The following is a 9,063-nucleotide window of genomic DNA, read 5'->3' on the forward strand; positions in this document are numbered from 1 at the left end:
GTTGCGACATTCTGCATCACGAGGCTCCACCGTTTCACACTGGGGGGGGGGCAACTGTGTCGTAATCACCATCTGAAAGAATCGAAAACACGCGAAGCTCAGCGCCGCCACGAATGGAGCAAAGTAGTCCAACGTCAGCATGATAGTGGCGAAGGAGAGTGGGAGGCCGAGGCGGGACGGAGGTCCAGGCTGGACCTGAGGCACGCGGCCGTTCATCATTATTCAGCAGGAGGCTTTGAAGTGGAGCTCACAGAGATGGTGAAACAGCTCTAATTAACACCCCAACGATGCCGAGTCGCCCGCTGAAGCGGAGCCTTTGAAGAGTCAGAATGCCCCATTTAGAGATAACAGCCAATATCACCATCGTGGACTCGGAGGCCGTCCCATTGATTTGGCCCTTTAATCGTGCGTGTGCACGTGTGCACGTGTGCGAGGGGCTCTTGGTGTCCTACTTTCTGGGCACTCGTGGCGTTCGGGGCCTGACAGGAGTGACAGATGGAGACGGGCTGCTGGTACCGAGAGGCCAGAGGAAGAGCCGGGGATCCTGGAGGAGCTCTGGAGGCTGACGCCACCTTCGGTACCGCCTTCACCTTCGGACCTCTGAGACACCGATGTCCCGGCTCACGGCACCTTCGGTACCGCCTTCACCTTCGGACCTCTGAGACACCGATGTCCCGGCTCACGGCACCTTCGGTACCGCCTTCACCTTCGGACCTCTGAGACACCGATGTCCCGGCGTCCTCAGCGTGTGTTTGCATCCCATCTCTGTGGAAGCATATTGTTCTGAACGTGAGCAGAACGCCGCTCCGAGCTCTTCAGAGAGGCCGTCTCATATGGAGAAGGGTCTAATTTTAACTCGGAGAGGGAGATGGAGCGCGTGGGGGGCGGAGCGCGTGGGGGGCGGAGCGTGTGTGTGTGTGTGTGGGGGGGGGGGGCGGAGCGCGTGGGGGGGGCTCATGAAGCAGCTCTCAATTATTCATCAGCTACGAGTCGAGACGTCCTCCATTTTCCCCACGTTAGCTTCATTCAGACAAACACGTCTGGTTCTCAGGCCCTCGGACCTGGTTCTGATTCTCCCCCAGTGTTGGCGTGGCGGGGGGGGGGCAGACACTGAAACAGGAAGCAGGAAGCGAGCGTGCGCTGTCCGTCTTTGTTTCACGTCCCTGTTTTCGTTCGCCCGATGACTCAGTTTCTGCTCCCAACGCGTCGCGGCGCCAAGAGACAAGCGGTCATGTGACAGCTGACTCCACCGCGCTGTGATGTAACAGCGGCAGTTATAGCGAGGGGGGGGGGCGGTTATCTCAGTTCAATGACTCCCTTGTCTGTGTTCCAGAGCTCCTGACCATCATAAATTTCCGCTGGGGGGTTCGTCTGATGCTCCTTGTCCGTGACAGCAAATCCACAGTGGTGGTTTGTTGTCGTGGCGATTATCCGCCATCAGCTCCTCCAGATCACATGACTGTGGCGACGCTGGACTGTGGCCGACCAACAAACCCGCCTGGGGTTAACGGCCCCCCCCCCCCCCCCCGTGTCCTCTGACCGGGTTGACGTCGGTATGAAGTTTATGGCCTCAGAAGTTGCTGAGTGGCCTCGGCAACTTCAGGGAATCTGGGGGGGGTTTATCCCTGCTGTGATCATGGCACCATTTTAGGAAGCCCCCCCCCCTTCTGACAGGCTGTTTATGCTGAGGCTGGTTTTCTGTGTTTGCTGATAACTGGAAGGCTAACAGAAAACCACGTGCACGCTCCTCCGCAGGCACCGACACACTGATGAATTCTCTCTTCTTAAAGCTAAAGCGACGCAACCCCAGCAGCTAACGGGGCGTTATGGAAATGATTGGCTCTCAATAACAGACAGCCCATAATATTGTTGGCAGGATCGATGGAGAACGCGTCCGTATTATTGCACCTTCCTGAACATTTTTCATTTTGAAAACTGAGATTTCCCATCGATTTCGCTGCCGCCTCACACGAGGCCGCCGAGCTGCGGCGTGTTTGTGCTAATGTGGGCGGCTCAGATGGGTTTAGTGGGGGGGGGCGTCTATCTGTGACAGGCAGCGGGTGCTGTAGATCATTCAGAGCAGCAGAACAGCACTCAGGTGTGCTGCTGTGTGGAGATAAGGCTACCGAGGGGAACTTTAGCATCTGATGTGAAGCTAGCGTAGCTGTGATGCTACAGATTCTGGACAGATATGTGTTGACAAATGTAAATAAGAATTGCAACAGTAGCCATCAAAGCTGTAATTTATCGCTACCGTTAAATTATCTGAAAGCACCTAATGGAAGAAATTAGCTTTAGCCTATTCATACGCTAGACCAAAAAACACCAGTGTAGCAATAAAAATGATTCATTTGTGGTGAATAGAAAAGACAAACAGAGCATTATCTCTCTTTAGGCTAATGTTAGCAGCCTCTCTCCTCTGTCTGAAGGCCTAAATATCTATATGTGTATGTAGCTTTATCACCAGTGGTGTGAGGACATTATTAGACCTTATGGAAACTAGCTCCTAATAGTTGGACACGTCTACAGTTTCACAGTTATCGCTTTGCAAATGTTTGCCAGGTACAAACAGAAACACGAACAATCGGTGAGCTCGTCTGTCATAAATAAGGCTGAGGTCACGGATAATGTCGCCTTTTATCTCGCCGCATCAGACCATGCGTGCGGTTCCACAGTGGACGGAGATAAATGGGAGGACAGAGGACAGATATGGGGACACTTCAGAGTGTCCTGGCAGCTTGGAGACGACGGCTCCTCGTCTGCTGGCCTGGATTCATGAGTGTCACCGAGCAGAAGACCACGACTCCACCGCCCAAACTGTGGCTTCTCCCCGCTGAAAACGTGCAAGCTCACATGCACACGACACATCTGACCTTGGAGCTCTCCCGTGTGGGCGTCACGGCGACCACGTCGATGTCCGCCTCCGGGTTCCAGCGATATGGGAGCTCGTCTCTGCTCGTAAAGGCCCAACAGAGTGAAGAACTTCTTTCACTGTTTCACTTCTTTGCTGAAATGAGCCAAATCAAATGACGCACTATTGTTCATTAAGACTGAAGCTGGTTCTGCAGTGACGGCGCAGGCGTCCGGGCCGCTGCAGCCCCGTCTCCCCAGGACCAGGACCAGGGCCACTGATCCTGGAGATGATGCAGCATGTCTCCAGCCACTCTCCTGGAAGGACAAAGACATGGAAATTACTGCTCTTATTATCTGGTGATGGTCATTTTGGTAGCCTAATTATCCCAGGAAGCTCCCGACAGATTTCTGGGTGTGTGGTGACGCTCACGTTTGGGATGAAAAGGGACTTTGGGAGAAAGAGGGTCGACGGAGCACAGGAGCGGATGCAGGAGGGATTAGGGAGTCGGACCAGGCCAGGATCTGGGGCATGATGGAATCATGGGAGACATTTACAGCCCATAATGATAACAATAACATCACCTTGGTTACATGCCTTTCTGGCAGGGCAACAAAAGAGACGGCGTCCCTGCGATGGCGAGGTGAGCTGCGCTTGTCTGGGCCGGCCTGCTCGGTTGGGGGGGGGGGGGGGGGGGTGTTGATGTTGATGCCGTCGTGCTGCTCACAAGGTGCCCTGGAGGAGTGTCACAGCACATTCTTCTCACTTTAACGGAGCGCGTCCCTGTCACGCTCCGGGTTGCCGTAGTCAGGCGGCGTTCGCCTCCCGCCATCTGTCCTGGCTATTATAGTCATGTGATGTTCCACAACACTGAGGCTCAGGCTTCGTTCTGGCACGGCGGCCACATCTGGCGCCGGTGCTGAACGCACCCCAACATTCTGAGGGTTAGCATGAACAGTGGCGGTGCTGAACGCACCCCAACATTCTGGGGGTTAGCATGAACAGTGGCGGTGCTGAACGCACCCCAACATTCTGGGGGTTAGCATGAACAGTGGCGGTGCTGAACGCACCCCAACATTCTGGGGGTTAGCATGAACAGTGGCGGTGCTGAACGCACCCCAACATTCTGAGGTTTAGCATAACAGTGGCGGTGCTGAACGCACCCCAACATTCTGGGGGTTAGCATGAACAGTGGCGGTGCTGAACGCACCCCAACATTCTGAGGGTTAGCATGAACAGTGGCGGTGCTGAACGCCCCAACATTCTGAGGGTTAGCATGAACAGTGGCGGCTAAACTCAAGAAAGGCACCAATTTCCGGGCTGGCGTGCACGTTTTTACACACACAGCAGCCAGCTCAGCCAAACAGGAAGTCTCTTTATACTGTATGCAGAGATCCCCCCCCCGTCATCACAAGCTGATGGGCCACTGTTGTTACCGCAACGTTTGTCATGTTGTGGTTCCCCAGCAGCACATCTCGCCCCCTTCAGCAGTTGAACCACGTGGCCCTCGGAAGGGATCCATTAGATCCTGAACGTCTCAGGGCCAATCACTCAGGCCGACTCCGCCCTTTGCATCCCGCTGCCTCCTTGTCCGAGCAGCTTCGCGCCTCATGTTCTCCTCTAAAGGAGGTCCGGAGGTTCTACAGAACCAGACTGTTGATGAGCAAGTTTTTATCCGGGAAAAGAAAAGATTTCAAGTGTCACCTTGGAGGAGGGCAGTTGACAGCTGCTTTGTGCACAAGCTGGTTTAATTGGTGAGGGAAACGAGCCTGACCGTGGCGGCGGCGGCGGCCGGCGGCGGGACCAATGAGCACCACTTCCTGCCACTCCAAACGACACCGTTGTAATTTCTGACAGCGGCGAGCAAAACACTCCCGATATTAATTATACGGTGGAATGTGCCTCGGTTTGGCAGACTCTCACAGTGAATACTTATGTAAGCCGTCGCCCCAGTCTCCATGGCAACACGGAGCATCCAGACACATGCCTTCTCTTCCCTTCATCCCCTGAAGTGGGCTGTTTCCATGGAAACCACGCAGCTGCCTTTGATGGTGGCTCTCGGCCCCCGGCAAGATGGGTGGATGGATGGATGGAGGGGTGGATGGAGGGGAGGAGGGGGGTGGGGGGGGGGGGGGGGGGGTGGAGGGGGGGTGGGGGGGGGGGGGGGTGGGGGGGGGGGGGGGGGGGGGGTGGGGGGGGGGGGGGTGGAGGACAGATGCAGATCCTGAGTTACGCAACACTTCACCACAGAGAGAGAAGCTCGTGCGACACGAAGGCGGTGAAATGAAGCGTCGCACAGACGCTCTCGGTCACATTCACCATGATTCACAACCCTCATGTTGATTCATGTTGCCTTTGGATTAAAAAAAGATCTGTGTGTGTGTGTGTGTGTGTGTGTGTGTGTGGGGGGGGGGGGGGGGGGGGGGTCTTTCTGGGGGTAAAGCAGGATGCTCCCTGCGCCACCATCTGCCCCGCGTTCCCGTTCCATCCTCGGTACGGATCTCCGCCGGGACACTTCCTCCTGTCATTAACATTCACACCACCTTCTCCACAATCACTTGGCAGCACAGCCCATAATTTCCACTGTGTGTCAGCTTTTTGACCTTCCACTCATGTCACAGTGCTTATCTTGTGTGGGAGGTCCTGTTGCATCAGCGGCTAAACTGTTTGTGGTTAGCGACGGTTTCATCACCGTTGTGCAACAACCATGTAACGTTCTTGGCCGTCCCAACTGAAACTGGCAGCGATTAGGCTCCGCCTCCTGCAGCCATGAGCTGCGTGGGCTCAGCGGGAGCGGCGGCGGCGGGCATCAGCGGGCAGATAACGCCGACATGTGTGTGTGTCTCCTGCCTGGACAAAAACAGCCTGCTCACTGGGGGGGAGGAAATAGCTTTAGCCCCGGCTAGCAGATCAAAGTGATCAGATAAGTAATCCCCCATGAGTCATGAGCGGCTGGGGGGGTGGGGGGGTTATTTCGTTGCTTTCCCTTATTTTTAGGGCACGATTTGACTGTGACTGTGTGAATAAGTGCTCAGACGCAGGAAGTCCTCCTCCGGTATTTCAGTTTCATCATCCTGTAAAATGACTTTGAAGTTAAAGGGTAATTTTTGCTTTGACTGAAACAGAAAATCAGCCGGCGTGCGCTGTAATTCCCCCCCCCAGAGCAGCCAGCTGTGTCTGGGCCACAGCAGCACACTCAAACCGAGCTGGCAGCTTGATGATCTGGTGGTTCTGGGACAGAGCGCATGACCTCACTGCAGCCACACAAGTTAGCAATTTGTGGCGATGCGTCACGGCGAGGAGAGAGGAGGCGATGAAAAACAAAAGCAACCTTCAGGTTAGGCTGCAGAGAGCAGCTCTGCTCGCCTCGGTCCTGTCAGTTAGCTGAAGAAGACCACGGAGCCCACTGGTCCACCCCTAAAATCCTCTGCTCCACCTCCAGGGATTCAGCTACAGATTAGACGCTAGGAAAACCCTGTGACCCGTGCAGCCGCTGCTAAATGCTAGCGCTGCTAAATGCTAGCGCTGCCAAGGTTCCACTGGTAAGGTTTCTGGGGGGAAGTAAAGCCTACAGATAACTGAGGGACACCCCCTGGACCGTCACGGGACCTTTCCCTCATACGCTCACACCCAGGGCCAACAAACGTCTGGAAACGGACCAGCGGTTAGCACCTTCACCCGCTAGCAACAGTGGCGTCGCACCACCGTGTGCAGGGACGGCGAGTCCACACGGACTTTAGTGGGACTAAACGTACCCTCAGTCATGGCCCAGAGATGCTAACTGGTTAGCCTGGGACACAGAAGCTAAACCCGCTAGTTAAAGCGGAACAAAGACGCTAGAGGGACTTTTTGTCATGAATGTATTTCCCTGATCTCTGCCCCCCCCCCACGAGCCTGGTCCTGCTCCAGGTTTCTTCCTGTTAAAGGGGAGGTTTTCCTGTTGCTGGTTGGGGGTTCTGGGGTTCTGGAAAGCTCCTAGAGACAGTTTAGATTGTAACGGACGCTGTATAAATCCAGGGTGATTGATTGGTATTGGGAGGGCGTGGCTAAATGACCTCGTTAGAGGGGAACTGGGCCTGGATTGGACCTTTTAACTGCAACAGTCCAAAGGCACATTTTATTTGAAGCAAAGTCAAATGAGACGCTGACTGTGTGTAATATCACCTTGGTTAATACCAGGCTTTCCAAAAGGAAGTGCTAACGAGCACTTCCTGGGACGGCAGATGAGACTCACACCTGCGGGGGGGCGGGGGGTGGTGGTGTTCTTACTGGGGTGGGATGGCGGCCGTGAATCACGTCAGAGGGCTTCCTCTTTCCTTGCTAGGTAATCAATTAGCTCTGTTGTTCGCCGGCTCCTCTCCCTCCTGGACCTGACGTGGGGCTGATCCAGGATCCGGGCCTCTCCTCCCTCTGACCGGAATGATACAGAAATCCATTATTGTGGCAGCTTTTCTCCCTGCTGCTTCTGGCTGATTTATTTAGACAGCCGCGGGCGTTTGGAGCCGTTCCGCCCTGTTCCGTCATGAAAGGAGACGCGGTTGCATCATGTTGCTGCTCATCGCTCCGGCCCACAGACACACCCAGAGAGCTGCTGAACAGGCTTTAACCCGTCGCTGGCCCTTCAAAGAGCCTTTGTTATCTGCTGGGATGCTTCTGCGGCGTCGCTAACAGGAATGGCCACATTTTCTGTGCTAATCAGAATAGTCGTCCCGCCTCCAACACACAGAAACACACACACCAGCACAAAAGGCATGTCAGGGCTCTGAACACACACGGAACACAACATCACTTCCTGTTCTGAGACGGACATTGAAGCACGTGTGGGAGGAGAGGGGAGAGCGAGGATTCGCTTTTAAAGTTTCTCACCTCCGAGGGGCTGAAGGAACGAGTTGTTTTGGTTTCGTGACGACGCGTTAACGGCGGCGTGTTTGGCCTCTCTTCACTCGGAGTCTGCTGTTATCTCGCGGTTGGTTGGTGATGTCATTGTGGGTTATTAATGAGGGACGTCATCACTGATCAAACACTGGTGCTGACCTAATGAGAAGGTTGTTGGGTTAGCAAGATGCTAACAGCACAAATCCTCCCTGAAGGGCTAAAGTGATATTTAAAGCGACACGTTCAGTAGAATCGCACTCCTCAAAGTGGGACTGAAGGGATAAATTAAAGACATTTACCAACATGTTCGAGAAAGAAAATAACCGAAATCAGACTTTACCTCAACCACGTCTTAACCCAAATGCCCCGTCCTCTTAAAAATGGCCTCATCTTGCTAGTGGGCTTATGGGTAGTTGTTGTTTTGTATTTTGGGTGCCCATTGTGAGGCACACACACACACACACACACCACACACACACACACACACACACACACACACACACATCCATTTCGCCTGGCTGCCTGCCTGCTTCCTGCTGTCTACGCCTGTGTTGCGCCACACTACTTCTTTTGAAATAATAAATTACGGAACACAATTTCACCATCCGACTGCCTCCAGGCTACGAGAATGAGGTTTGGAGAGCGAGACCAATTTCAAAAAGCAAACAAAAGAGAAAAAAAAAAACCACACAGCAACTGCTGCTCGCTAACGAGGCCTCCACAATCAACGCGTCCAGCAGCAGGAGACGGTGTGTGTGACCAGTGTGACCAGTGTGCAGAGGAATCTGGGAATGGGATGAGTGCTGGTGTTGTTATGGTGCCTCCAACACTTACATCATGAAGTCGGTGGGTGTGACGGAGAAAAGACGCGCTGTACCAGAAACGGGAACGCTGCCTGTTCGCAGCTGAAAGTGGGACAGTCTCAGTAACGCGTCCAGTATCACTCAGTGTCTGTGTCACATCCAGGAAGTTCAGCAGTTTTGGTTCCCGTTCGCTGGGCTGCACAGAAGCCTGCGATGTCATTTTCTCAGCGGAGGCGCAGGCTTGAATTTCTGAGAGTGTTTTTTGTGTTGGTTTAAAGGAAAATCCATTCTGGAGCATGCTCCGCCGGCCAAGTGTCCAATTAGCGGTATAAAAAAACCCTCATGGAGGCAGATTTGGAATTACATTCTGTGAATTCTGGAGCTGTCCTTGCCAAGGTCTGACACGGGGGAATCGATGACTTCACTAAAATATCAAACTGTGTCATAAATTATAGTGTTTTTCTGGCTACAACCTCGGTCCAGGGGAGTTCTGTGGCGGAGACGAGCTGCAGCTCCTGCGGATATTCAAATGAT

The 9,063-nt window shown here is 54.0% G+C and overlaps 1 long non-coding RNA gene across 2 annotated transcripts; it reads right to left on the minus strand.

Annotated features, from left to right (window-relative positions):
• Positions 1-2,380: 2,380 nt before the first annotated feature.
• On the minus strand, positions 2,381-8,779 carry LOC130534232 (uncharacterized). 2 transcript variants are annotated; one of them, XR_008952841.1, is made up of 4 exons: positions 8,067-8,779; positions 7,718-7,885; positions 7,121-7,261; positions 2,381-3,168 (listed from the first exon to the last, which is right to left on the minus strand). It is a non-coding gene; the product is annotated as an uncharacterized LOC130534232 (long non-coding RNA). The 2 variants fall into 2 exon arrangements; XR_008952840.1 differs by lacking the exon at positions 2,381-3,168 and having other exon boundaries at positions 6,349-7,261.
• Positions 8,780-9,063: the final 284 nt, after the last annotated feature.

The sequence above is a fragment of the Takifugu flavidus genome, chromosome 11 (genome assembly GCF_003711565.1).
Source record: "Takifugu flavidus isolate HTHZ2018 chromosome 11, ASM371156v2, whole genome shotgun sequence".
Lineage (NCBI taxonomy): Eukaryota > Metazoa > Chordata > Actinopteri > Tetraodontiformes > Tetraodontidae > Takifugu > Takifugu flavidus.